Source organism: Nicotiana sylvestris, chromosome 4 (assembly GCF_000393655.2).
Source record: "Nicotiana sylvestris chromosome 4, ASM39365v2, whole genome shotgun sequence".
Taxonomy (NCBI): domain Eukaryota; kingdom Viridiplantae; phylum Streptophyta; class Magnoliopsida; order Solanales; family Solanaceae; genus Nicotiana; species Nicotiana sylvestris.
In genome coordinates this window covers 165,385,323-165,397,587 of record NC_091060.1, presented here as the reverse complement: position 1 = coordinate 165,397,587, position 12,265 = coordinate 165,385,323, and the positions used below count along the sequence as shown (strand labels likewise).

The following is a 12,265-nucleotide window of genomic DNA, read 5'->3' as shown; positions in this document are numbered from 1 at the left end:
TATCCAAATGTTGTATCCATCAAAACGATACAATACAGTACAGTACAATACAATATGATACATTATAAAATGATGGGGAACAATGATCCAAACACAGTGTAAAATGGTAGAAGACTCAATCGTGCAATATTCTTCGTTGTTCCTTATCTCTTATTGTAAAAGATAACGACAGAAAATTTAACTTGAAATCAATTTCTTTTGGGAACAGGAAGCAATTAGACAGTTACTGTTTAGTTTATGAAAGTCATTTCTTGAGAATTTGTAAGATTAAATACGAAAGAACTACGTTTGTAGAAGATTAATGACAATTCAACAAGGAAGAAAATTGAATGACAGGAATTATGATCGGGTACAAGTAAACATTGGTAGGCGGTGTGGTAAAATCTTGCGTCTAAACTATATAAGGTTTTAATTAATTAATGTTGGTGATTTGATAAAGATATTCTTCTAGATAGGAATATAATTGTGTATCTGTATATGCATGTAAAGCAAGTTTTAGTTCCTAGTTGTCCCTCCTTGAGTCCGATATAGCTCCAAAATATGAAAATTTGTTGAAGGATAATTATAAATAAGTGGTATATTCATGATATTGTAAGTTTTATGCTTTGCTTTAAATCATCATATTAATTAAATTATTTTATTTGATCGGTCGACTATATAAATTTTAAAAAAATGAATAACTAAAAAAAACAGATATCCAAATCAAAGCTTAAAATAATTGAAGGCGAAAATCATGTACGACCACCTAAACTTGTCCCGATTTTTCTCTGGGACACCTTATTTAAGGTATTTTCCGATTGAACACTTCATTTAACACAGATTTGTTCCAAATAAACACTTTTGCGTGACATGGCACATTAAGTGTAATGCACCTCTGTTGGGCGCGTGAAGGGATAAATTTTTGCTGACTGTTGACTCTCCCAACGTTAAAATTTTAACTTCAACTAACCCAACGGATCTATCCATTCCCAAATTAAATTGGAACCCTAATTTCTCCATCTGAGACCTGTTTCTCTCTGTCTTTCTTCCTCTGTTCTTTACTCTTCTTCCTCTATTTTTTTACTCTTCTTCCTTTACTGCGTACATCTTGTTTCATTTGCTTGTTTCTTTTCTCATAGCTGAATCTTCTCTATCTCGTTTTCTTCTTTTTTCTCCTATTTGAAACATTCAAATGTCACAAAATTTGCAAAATTCAGTGTACGAAGAGGACCCTGATTTATGTTGTTGCGGTGATTATGCTATGTTGAAGACCTCGACCACTCCAACAAACCCATGCCGCCGATTTTATGTTTGTAGAATTTCAAAAATAAGTAACTAGTTTCATTGGTTATGAAATTTTTCGCTTTTTGTTTCTTATTAATCAGTAATGTGAATGCATTTGTTGTTAGGAAACATAAAATGGTGGATGTAATAATTTTAGATGGTTTGATGGTCCATCTACGGGTCCATCGGAGAGGGAGCAACTACCAAGTCGGGCGATGCTGCGTTTAATGAGTGATCGACTAAGAGTGAAAGTAAAAAAAACTTGAAGAAGAAAGGGATAAATTAAAACAGAAATTGAAGGATGTTAAAGTGCAAATGGAGTCTCTAGCAGTGAATTGTAAGGAGGCTGAACAACAGAGGGATTGGACAAGAGACAAATTCAAGATGCTTGTGTTTTTTTGTATTTTCATATGTATAGTATGGATTATGGTCGTGTAGTTCTGTGTAGTTTTATGCACGACTAAACTCGTAGTGGACTAGATAATGGTCTTATGTATTGTAGTAGTAGAACAAGTTGCTTTTTTTATTGAAACTTTGTATTGATCTCCCAGAAATTTATGGAGTTTTGAAAGCTGCTACTATTTTGCTGTGAGCGTGCTTATTTTGCTTGTCTTCATCTTGGAAGCCATTTCACTTTCCTGTAACTCCATTCCTTTATACCTTTTCTACATATATTTCTTGTATCAAGCACACAAGATTACATAGAAATAAAACATCATAAATAGAAGTTCATACACTAACAAGGATTACTATTAAACTGCTCTCAATTAAGCTCAAATGTAACGCCGCAACTCCAACAAAATGGTACCAAAATCATAAGTGCTTCATAAGTTTGCCATCATTAATACATCGACAAAAAGACCTAAATTAACATCATCCCTAGACATCAATATTGTTCAATATTACATACAGAAAAAACTAAAACAGTTCACTTTTAGAACTACTTCTTAGTTGTTGATGATGAAGTATTCACTTTATTCCTTTTGTTGGCCTTCATTTGTTGCAATTGTGATGTGATGACTGCATCTTTTCCCTTCTATTTCAGGCCCCGTGGAACAAAACCACTATCAATATTGGTTGGTGAGGCACTCTTCACACTTGAGAATTCTTGTAGAACTCTCTCACTTGAGGTACCAGGCTAAAAAAAAAAATAAGGCACAAGAATTATTAATAGTAGACCAAATATAGTAACTATTTGTTCAATATGAAAAAAAAAAATACAAGTGAACATACATTAAACACTTGGTTTCCAGTTTGAGGGTCAGAGTATACACCAAACCCAATAGTTCTAGGCCTTTTGTTTCCTCCAGTTGCAGCAGCACATTCAGTAGAATTAGAACCCTTAGTCTGACTAGATGAAACATCTCTTGGACTTACAAATGGGGTTCCTCCTCCATTACCTCTTTTGCTTCCACCTCCCATACCTTTCCCAGCACCTTCCCTACTTTGGTTAACTCTTCTAACAGTTGTAGTGTCTCTACAAATAGAGCTTGGTTGGCTAGGTTGGGCATTTGATTCTCTGGGTTATGAAGAATCCCCCACTCCAGACTACAACACACAATAGAACATATGTAGATAGAATGCATAAATATGTAAGACATGGAAAAAGAACAGTGAGAAATATATGTAGATAGAATGTATAAACTTACTCCTATTTGACACTTTTCTGTTGTGGCTAGTCTATTTGCATTTTGAACAAGTCATTTTGACACCCTTCTTTGATAGTTTTCCGTACTTCTTTTTTGGTTCATACTTAGCCTTTCTTCTACACTTTTTAGGTCTACCTGGCATTGGCTTTGGCAGAGGAGGCTCTATTGATGGATTTGAGCTTTCAGGCCACATCTTTAGATTGGGTATAGTAACTGTAGGCCTTCAAAAATGTATCATTCCTATACCAATGCTCTACATGCTCATCAGGATCTAAGTTTAATTTATAATAAGCACAAACTGTATGGGGGCAAGGAATACCTCTTAACTGCCATAGCCTACAATCACAAGTCTTGTTTTCCAAATGAATCCTAAACCTATATCAATTGTCTAGAATTTCAAAATTAACTTGTGCATTCCACATAACTTTACACTTCTTAGAGTACTTTTTATTTTCTTCTAGTATTGTTCTTGCCATAGGAGAAATATCTGTGATCCATGTTTTAGCAAAATTGATCATATCCACATGTCTGTTCATTAGTTTATGCTTAATTTCCTCTAACATGGTGATAATAGACTTATGCCTAGCAGCTAAAATCCAAGAATTGAAAGTCTCACTCATGTTGTTCTCAACAATATCACATTTGGAATGAACTTTAAAATAGGCCATGCACTATGTTTCCTTTGGAATTCCAGCTTCCAATCACCGATATTTTCCTTCAGAACTTTATGTTTTGCTCTCTGAGACATAGTCCTACCAACATAAAGACCCAACTTGTCTCTAACCATCTCTTGAATTTCCCAAAGCCTTATATATGGCTGGGAAACTATCCTATCCTTGAACTTTCTGGCAATAAGGTTAGAAGTGCAAAGCTTATTTTTTTAGTAGGAATGCATTTATGTACATGATGATAGTTAATGTCTCTAAAATCACCAGTTTCTATCCAAAGAAGCAGCCAACAACCATTTACATGTACTTATTTTACACTTAATCCTTACCCTATGAGGCTCATTAGGTCTTAGTTTAATTTGCCTCCTATACTCAACATCATAATCTTCCACAGCCTTTCTAAGTTGTGTTACATTCTCAAATACCATACCAAGCTCAAATACAGCCACCTCACAAGCTTCATCATATCTTACTTTTTACTTCTCCTCCTAGAGGTAGATCTACTCCTCTAACAGTTTCTGCATCTAGCTTCTCCCTGCTATCATCACTCCAACATTCAAAGTTACTAATATACTCTTCATCTCCCCTAAATTTTCCAGCATATTTGTTAGCCTTGTCTACCCCAATATCCTCAAACCCTCTATCTATACCACCAGCCTCTCCAACAGGTATCTCTTCTGTAACAGGAGCTTTTTTCTTCTATTTTTTATTTCTTTTGTCTTGTCTAGCAGTTCTCAACTCCTCATGTACATCTGAGTCATCCTCTTCAAGTATATCTTCCATATCTGAATCACTACTCTCCACATCTGAAAGATGACTTTCTACATCTAACGGACCAGTGCAATCACCTCCTAAACTTTCAACTATCTCTTCTACAACAACTTCTTGTAGGTTAAATGACTCACCATCTCTGTTATTTAATAACAAAGTTTCATTCTCTCCAGTTAGGTAGCCAGTAGGTCCCTCCTCATCTACAGGTAAAACATGGTCAACAACATGTTTAACCCATATTTCAAAGTTGTCTCCATGCTTTAAGTCTTTTATTAAGTCTAATAGGTGTAGGTCCGACTCCACCAAGTGAAATTGTTTGGTCTCACTATTCTGATAATAAAAGCCCTCGACACTCACAAAGCCTATTTCTTTAGTATAAAATTCCAGCTCCGTAATAGAAAAGTGGTCATTGTCCATATACATACTTGCTAGTTCACTCTCACCAACATAAGTGGGGACAGGAATCTCGGAAAAGTAGCCCCCATGGTGCATTTTTGTGAATATAATTTTCTCCGGCATTTGAATCAAAGCTGAATAAAATCGAAAAGACAGATTAGAGACAATGACAGAACGTGGCTCGAAATTAAACATATTTTCATGAAATCGAAAAAGGGATATAGGAAATTAACGGAATATTCTCAAACCATAATCCCCAAATCATGAAGGTAAAACCCTAACTTTTTAGACATATTTGAATCGTTATTTTTCATCAACGAGGGAAATTGATACTTACAGTAAGTATCTTCTGCATAAGAATCCACGAATCACCAAAAGTTTCTTCAATTTTTGTTCTTCGATTTTCCTTCCAATTAGTTAGAGAGAGAAGAAGAAGAAGAAAACGAGCGTTAAGTGGAATTACAGATACATGGGCGTTAAGGAGAAATATACTAGGGGTTTTTTGCCTTGTTTTTATCGGATATATTTTAATTATAATGCCAACATGGAAAATATAATACAACTTTTACATTTTGATTGGCTGTTAATACACGTCAGCGCGTTTGGTTACACGCGATGAACCTCTAGCACAGAAAGGAAAAAAGTGTTTATTTGAAACAAATCTGTGTTCAATCGGAATATACCTTAAATAAGCTGTCCCAAAGGAAAATCGGGACAAGTTTAGGTGGACGTACATGATTTTCGCCATAATTGAAACTGAGCACAAAATAGTGTGTCATCCGAAGAATTCTGAATTCGCTTATGATTTGTCGTACCTATATCAATCACAGGAAAAAGAAAAGAAAAAAACCCAGAAAACATAGAAAAGCGAGAGGCACCCTTAATGAGCAAAAACTAGGAAGTCATTTGCCTCTGGCCTCCTTTTTTTTTTTTTGAAAAAAAACAAATGCCTAGTATTCCATGCTCGTGAGCTAGGGATAATCCCCTTTTATTTTTCCCCAAGTCAACTGAATTTTGAAAGCAATCATACTAGATCATGATTTTCTTTTTTTCAAAGACAAAAGGTACATAAAGTTCGTAAGTTTGCTCAAATGTTAACTTTTTCACCTAAATGATTGAGTTTTCTAGATTTTCTTTGAAGTTGGTCTAATGAGCTTAACGAATTTTGGGCCTGGCCTGATTGTTGAAGGTTTCAAAAACCAATTTCTTTGAAACTCCTAGTAAATCAAATTTTTCTACCTTTATTTTGGGCCTGTTTTGCCCTTTTTTTTAAAATAATATTTCAAGTCCAAGACCACTAAACACAACTTGCATTAGGCCGTATACAGTCAAGCCTCTTTACGACAAATTTATTGTTCTAAAAATTTTTAGTTGCTATTGTGATGCGCTATTATAGAGAATATATTATAACATAACAAGAAAAATCGGTTCCAAAGAAAATTTGATTGTTATATAAAGGTGTTGTTATAGAGAACGATTGCTATAGAGAGGATTAGTTAAGCAAAAAAATTACTTGTCTACTTTCCATTCAAAATGGCGTGAAAGATGTTGGGTCTTAGAATTTTTCAGCTTCAACTATTTTAGATTGTCACATTTGGAAACCAAATGGTTTTCTAATGTAATCATCACTTCAGAAAAAGAAGAAGGTATTGCCGGCCGGGGGAGGGGGTTAGGGGTGACACAACAAGGAAGAGGGGAAGTGGTCACCGACCGAATCTGTCGTTGGCGGAACACAGCCCCTGCTAGGGTTTCTAAAAGCAGGGGATGAGAAAATAGGGAAAAAAGAGAAGAAAGAGGAAAGAGAAAGGATGAGATAGGGAAGAGAAAGGAAGAGAGAAAAATAATACACAACTTATTTTATGCCTTAAAGGTAGGAATTAGCCATAAATAGATATTTTGCTATAAAAATTAAAACGTAGTTATTGGAGATAATTTTTTAAAAGGGTATTTATTTATAATAAATAAAGTATCAACCTTTGCTATAGGAGGTAAAATTTCCAACTTAATATCATTATCATGATAACAACGGGCAAAAAATAAGATTTCCTCATGTCGTTATTTTAGTAGAAGAAGAGGAGTTCTCTTTGGCTTCTACTCCCTCCGTTTCAATTTATGTGAACTTATTTCCTTTTTAGATCGTGCCAAAAAGAATGACCTCTTTCCCTATTTGGAAACATTTTACCTTTATGCAATGATTTATAACCACACAAAATATATGTGCTTCATTTTACACCACAAGTTCAAAAGTGTTATCTCTTTTCTTAAACTCCGTACCCAGTCAAATGGGTTCACATAAATTGAAACGGAGGGAGTATTTTCTTTCCTCATCTTTTGACAGGATATCACTGGGATTAACATAAACTAAAGTGCTCTAATTTGGCAAAGTTGATCTTTCTTTCTTTTCATGATTTCTTCTCCGTAGTGTAAATCTTTAGATAGAACATAATTTTAATGGCCACATGCAGAAAATACTCTTTAAAGTTCAGAAATCATAGCACTTATACTTAGAGGCGGACCTACGTTGAGGCTTGAGGGGTCACGGGACCCCGTTAGCCTCGGCAAAAACTATGTATATATATCTCTTTTCTTACAGTTATAACCCCTTAAATATTTTTCGTGTTCCCCCAAACTCAAAGAGGCGAACTAGAGGAGCGGTTTTGTGGGGAACTTAAGTTTTTTGCTTTTGCTTGGTGTCGTGGGTTCAAAACCCATTATCTCTTTCTCCCTCCTTTTTAGTTTACTTCTTTTAATTCAACTAATCTGTACACATAATAGTCAACTTACTTCACTTTTTTCCTTTTTCAAATCCCTTCCTTAAATTAAAAGCCTCAAATTGTAATTTATCGCACTTCAGAAGTAGAAAAATACAAATATTTTTGCCACAACTTTCTTCAAAAATCACTTTGACAAAGTAACGGATATCCGTCAACTCTGGCTCATCAATGACAATTAATTAAGAGTTTGAGACTTTTCTTCAATTCTGTAACTATTGGCACACCCTTAATCTAGATTTGTTTAGTAAGTTTTTCTGATAATTTTTGAAGTTTGAACACCTTTTTGATCATAGACCCCTTATTTAACTGAGAAAAAGCTAGAAATTTTAAAGTTAGAAACAATCTTAAATCAAATACATTCCCTTTCTGTAGCACCTTTTTTGCGAATAAATCTCTCTTTTTGTTCGATGATTTCTATTTCTTTAGAACTTTTATTTATTTATACTTGGATGATAAGTTATCATAATCATTGAGTTTTCAAAGAGTTGCCTGCCAAATTTTATCGCTAGTAACTAGCATACAATAGTGCCCCTGTCGTGCTCGAATCCTGGGTGCGCCTCTGCTTATACCCTAGCTAAGAGTATCATTTTAGATTAAGCTAAGTAATATAAATGATGAAAAATGCATGTTTTGAGTGTGTTTGTGTGTTATTTTTTGTGCGAATTACGAGAGTTCACATCGCTTTTGAAGTAAAAATATGCGCATTACGTGTGTTTACCTAGAAAATGGTATTAACAATAATATTTGATTTTGTGGTTCTAAAAATATTTGATTTGTTTCAATACGAGTTGTTAGGCAATAGATACTAAGTGTAAGTAAAGAGAATAAGATATGCAAACCAATGCTGTCGCAAGACTGGGCCTCGAGCTGGCTGGAACAGGGGGCCTCGAGGTTTAGCTAGGGCGGTTAGCAATGAACAATCGATGAAGAAACAATGATATCGAAGGCCTCGAAGATAGCCTTTTGCGGTTAATAATGGGCAATAAATGAAGAAACAATAAATCAACAAGCAATAGATCTGTAGAGTAATTGCTGAGCACGTTAAATAAGAGGAATAAGAATGTTCTATTACAATGAAAAAATGATCTCCCACAAAGTGACTGGGGTCACCTTTATATAGGAGGAAATGACCCTAACATAGTACATTGCTCATAAAGATAAAGAATTCCATTGGTACAGGTATATAACGACCTAGTACAGATCTGTCCCATCTTGTACGACCCTTATACTATAATTAATGCCTAGGTCCACATGTCTTTAAGAAATTCCTGCTCTTTCTGGATTAACCTCGAGATAATGTTGCCCTCGATGCGGTCTATGACACACATTCGATCAACTTCCCCTAGATAGCTGTTCAACACCCACCTCGAATCTCCTCAGACTCGGGCCTATAGCCCATTTAAGCCTTTAAAATCATACTCTTCAATTTTGACCGTATACAGATAGTCCCCGCGTTTCTTAGAATAGAATGATATGAACGATGTTGACCTCGATTTTCTCGAACCTCCTATGATGATGTTATGCTTGTGAAGACAATGATCGAAGCTACCGAAAAATTCCATCGGCACACTTTCCAAAAATGTTGAATGCACGCAAGTATTGGTTGGCAATTAACACCTTCGAAACGTCATTGCCCCTCTATAAATATGGGGGTCTTCCTTAAATAACTTTACTTTTCTTTAATCTCTTCCAATTTTCATCTCTCTAACTACCTGTTTCCTTCGTCTCTTCAAATGCCGTAAAATTTTAAGCCTTAGCCGGAAACACTATATCCCTGCTCACTTGTATTTCTTATCTTACAACCATGGTAAAAAATTTCAAGGCGGTCCCTAAGAAGGATAAAGCGTCATCCTCCTCAGCTCCCCGGCCGGCCAAACCGGTGGTGTCGTTGACACTTGAAGAGATTACCCGTGATAATTGCATCTTCAAGAAGGACTTTGGTATCGAGAATCCTCCAAATGTAGAGGGACGATATGAGCACGTGTCACAGTATATAAGTCTAATAACTAAGTAGCTCGTCAAGGATGTAAGGAAGGATTGCCGATGGGGGGATGAGGACACGATTCAGATCTCGAAGTCTGACGAGAGAATAACTACCTATAAGGAGGGGTTTTTGAGTGTTTACACATACCCTTTCACACTGGTCCCCCTCGATCCGGTAGTGATCGACTTCTGCAAGACATACGAAGTCACCTTCGGCCAAATCCACCCTTCGTTCTGGCATATCGTGATCATGTTGCAGTACTTCTCTGAGAAGGCCGGTGGTTTAGAATTCACCCTCAGCCACCTAGTTCAGTTGTATTGACCCAGTTATTCCGAGGGCTCATCAAGATGCAGTTTCAAACCACAAAGTCCTTCTTCGCCAGTACTGATGAAACCAAAGATCGAGACTGGATGAGCCAATTTGTCAGAGTCAGTCCTAAAGAAGAAAAAATGTCGTTCTCGGAGGGGTGGAACTTTAAACATAAGTGGAGTCCGTGTTTTCCTTTGTATCTACTCTTGTGCTTTCATTGTTTATAGCTTACTCATCTTTCTTTTGGCAGCTGATGGTTGGGCGCCCTCGGCGATACCCGACCTTGAGGCTTGGGTCAGGAAACTAGCCGCCACATCCTCTTTTGACAAGCATAAATGGCATGAATTGGTGAAGGGCCAATGGGAGGTCAAGAGCCACGGCCTTGGAGACGCTTCCGAGATAAGGCTGGCCCCGCCCGGGAAAACGTCTGAGCTTTCAAATCTAAATCTCGAGAAGGATAATAAAAGAAAAATGGTCTCCGAGCTCAAGATTCCCAAGACAAGAAAACCTCCACACGAAGGCTACGAAAAAGGTTTGTTCAAACAGTCACAGACTCAGCTCATGACTCCCTAGATGGTGAGGAAAATGATGAGGAAGAATCTGAGTTGGTGACTCAGACTGGGAGGTCAGCAGAGGCCACCAAGCCATTCGAATTAGAAAGTCCACCTTGTGGTGAGGATGCCCGAAGCGAAGAGACGGGCAAGGCCCCCTATCCTCGGAGGTTGAGATTGTCCCTCCATCTTCAATAATTATAGCAGAGGGGAAAATGTTGAGGACCCCAGGATTAATGAGAACGCCCCGAGTGAAAATTTCGGGGCCGCGACAACATGTCATTCCCTTTTGTTGCCAACTTATTCTAGGGAGGCAATCGAGGAAGCCAACACTTTGCATATACCTGACCCAGGTAAGGTCATCAGGGACGATCCTTTCTAGAGTTGTTACACCGAAGTTGAGGGTGCTGATGATTTCAACAATGCATCCTCCATTTTTGCAGAGGCCCAGCGTCTCTCTTCCCCTATAAGGATCTGCCATATCTTTTCAAGTTTTTCTCCCTTTGTCTTCCTCTTCTACTGACGCGTCTTTATTTCTCGTATAGGCTATTGCAAAGTTCAAGGCCGAGCTGAAATAATGTGAGGTCGAGCTCAAGAGAGTCTCGGACGAAGAGAAGGCCCTGATGCTCTTTTGCTGTCAAAAAGAAGAGGAGCTGAATGATCTCCGGGCTGCATTGGCCAAAGCTAAAAAAGCGAGTCCAAGCTGGACGAGCAGGTAACTTTGATTTTAACAGAGTTCGGCATTCTCGGCCCTGCTTCGGAGGCTAATATTTCTATGTCTCAGCTGTAGCAAAAGCTGGACATGATTGGGCAGCTCCAGGGCGAGGTGAATCAAGTTCGGGTTGATTGCCACCAGTGGAAGGAGAACATGGATCGACTCGTTGTCGAAAAGGAAGCTGTTAAGGCTCAACTGACCTCGGGCAAAGCTCAGCTCTGTAGTGCTGAAGCGAAAGACTTGGCTCAGGCCAGGGAAATCGAGGGACTAGGTATCGAACTGGCTAAATCCTGAACTGAAGCTGCAAATGCTAAGGCTGAAGCTACACGAGCCAAGGCCGAGGCTGAGAAGACGAAAGATGCGGCTGATAAATCCATTGCTATATATAAGAGAGAAGTTGCGGCCGTTCAAGCTGATTTGAGGGTGGCCTCCGACCGGGAAAAATAGAACAATGAATTGGCTAAGTGTCAAGCCCAGAGGGAGATTCTCGAGGAAGTCCGCGCTTGAGGTTTTGATCTTGCCGAGGAGATAGATGAAGCACAAGCACGGGAAATCAATGCTAGGTTTCTTGACTCCTCTGATGATGAGGACGTGGTGAGTGGCTCCGGGGACGGAGAGAGTGAAAAAGATGCTTCTGATGGGGAAGAGGCTCCAGAAGATAAAGCTATCGGAGATGAAGACGGTACTCTCGGGGATGTGATCCCAAAAATAGATTTTCGTATAAAGGTTCTTCGTTGTAATATGCTTTATGAATTTCCCGGATGAATATAAAGTAGCTTTTGCTCTGTTCTTGATTTGTGCTGACTTTTTATTTTGTCTCCGTTCATAATTTTTTTTGGATGATTCACATGCTAAGTTTGAGTACTGGTTTAGACTCGCAATAATCCCTTAGTCTTTTGTTGCCCAAGATTGTACCCCTCAAGCTTTTAGATGATCCCCGAGCCAAACTTAAAGTTAAATTAATGTGGGATCGGGTCCTTTGGGTCCGATTTAAATGAGAATGGGTCTCAGACCCCCATAGGTCTGTGACCTTATATTTCTTTTTGAGCTGGCCCTTAGGCTCTTGTATATCGGCACTTAGGCTCTTTTAGGTTGGCCCTTAGGTTCTTTTAGGTTGGCCCTTAGGCTCTTTAAATTGGGTTATTTCGGCCTCTAATATGGCAATGTAGTTTTCCCTCTCTTCGT

At 37.9% G+C, this 12,265-nt stretch overlaps 2 long non-coding RNA genes across 2 annotated transcripts; one reads left to right on the top strand and one right to left on the bottom strand.

The window, feature by feature from the left end:
- The first annotated feature begins 978 nt into the window (after positions 1-978).
- Positions 979-1,938, top strand: LOC104249734 (uncharacterized). The gene is made up of 2 exons (XR_716841.2): positions 979-1,288; positions 1,389-1,938. It is a non-coding gene; the product is annotated as an uncharacterized lncRNA (long non-coding RNA).
- Positions 1,939-2,009: 71 nt separating this feature from the next.
- LOC104249733 (uncharacterized) lies at positions 2,010-5,230 on the bottom strand. The gene is made up of 4 exons (XR_716840.2): positions 5,085-5,230; positions 2,913-4,881; positions 2,497-2,811; positions 2,010-2,401 (listed from the first exon to the last, which is right to left on the bottom strand). It is a non-coding gene; the product is annotated as an uncharacterized lncRNA (long non-coding RNA).
- Between the last annotated feature and the right edge of the window lie 7,035 nt (positions 5,231-12,265).